A 1,575-nucleotide genomic window follows, 5' to 3' on the forward strand; every position below is an offset into this window, starting at 1 on the left:
CTTCCAGCCTCAGTGATAAGTCCTTCTATGTTGGGAGGTTCCTTTAGGGCAGGGTTAGGCAAGAGTTGTGTCGGCCTCCCTTCTGATTTTCCTGCATCCCAGGGGCTCCAAAAGTGAAAGCCCTAGAGGAGAGGCGCCAGGATGGGAGACCTAAGCGTGTTTTGACCCCTTCTGCACAGGTTCAGGGGAAGAAAAGGGTAGGGAATTGGCGAGGGAGTGCCTTCAGAAGACAGAGCATTCTCCACCTCTTACCTCCCCTGGAGCAGGGACAGAGCTAGAAGACCCAGGGGCAGCCATGTGTGAGAATGGGGACCCACACTCATCTCCTTCCTAGCCCCTCCCTTCCCTCAGCGGAACACAAGGCACAGGGGAGAGCAGGCCCTCCAGTGCCACTTCCTGGTGAAGTTACACTGGGCATGCTGGGGTGAAGCGGTCAGGGCTGTGAGGACAGTACAAGTGCGCAGGCTGTCTGTGCAGGTGCAGAGGCAGGCGGCAGGCTCTGGGCATCCTTCAGGACCATGTGTGACCATGTGCCTCTGCGGCGTGCATGGACGCTACAGTCTAGAGAACACACATGATCTTCATCTCTTCAGCTAGCACTTCCAACTCTCAGGTCCAGAAGACAGCACAGTCCTCTGTCCCTCCCTACACTGCCAGGACCAATGTCTTCAATCTCAGCTCCCAGGGGTCCAGGCAGGGTGGTTGCTACCAACGTCTACGGGCTGAAGTCTTAGGGCCTGAGCTGGAGCCAGAGTTCAGCAGTCCCAAGTTGTGAAGGGCTTCCTGAAGCTGCTCCCCGGCAGTGCCAACGAAGGAGTTCTTGAGGAAGGCGGGCAGGCCTCCCACTTTGTCACGCAGGGCGTACAGGGGCACCCGCACCAGGCCCAGCACCTCCCTCCCTGGTCTTTGGCCTACAGGGCCCCGGCCTTCACTGCCAGCAGCTGCTCCAGCTCCAGCTGCTTGGTTTAAAAGTGCGCCACGACGCGCTGTCCATCAGAAAATTGGTTATGCAACAAGGTGGAGGAATCCACCATGGTGGGAGGGTTTGGGGAGGGGTGGGGAGAATCCAAGCACCTATGAAACTGTGTCACATAATACAATGTAATTAATGAATTAAAAATAATAAACAAAAAAAAAGAAAAAATAATAGAAAAAAAAAAAAAAAAAGAAAACTGTGAGCTGCAGTAGTCGGCGAACGCGGAAGGTCGACGCCGCTCTGCCCAACTCCTCGCACAGCTCCCGGTGAGCCCGTCCTCCGGGCAGCTGTCCTGCCAGTCCACAAAGCCGCCGGGAAAGCCCAGGCGTCCATCGAAGTGCATCTACATCATGACGGTGTAACAGAGCAGGTGTCAGATCAGTGCACATCACTTGCACCACAGTCCCTCGGGAGGCGAACCTGTGACACAGGGGTTAAAACCCCGCTTACGGTACCCAGATCATCTATTAGAGTTCCTGGTCTGAGTCCCAGCTACTCCACTTCCAATCCAGTTTCCTGCTGATGTGCCCTGGGAGGCAACAGCTGGTGGTTCGAATACCAGGGTTCCTGCCACCCGTAGGGGAGTTTGGGTTGAATTA

The 1,575-nt window shown here is 55.6% G+C and overlaps 1 pseudogene; it reads right to left on the reverse strand.

Annotated features, from left to right (window-relative positions):
- Positions 1–614: 614 nt before the first annotated feature.
- Positions 615–1,325, reverse strand: LOC101517087 (U8 snoRNA-decapping enzyme-like; annotated as a pseudogene).
- Positions 1,326–1,575: the final 250 nt, after the last annotated feature.

Source organism: Ochotona princeps, chromosome 7, assembly GCF_030435755.1.
Source record: "Ochotona princeps isolate mOchPri1 chromosome 7, mOchPri1.hap1, whole genome shotgun sequence".
In the NCBI taxonomy this organism is placed as follows: domain Eukaryota; kingdom Metazoa; phylum Chordata; class Mammalia; order Lagomorpha; family Ochotonidae; genus Ochotona; species Ochotona princeps.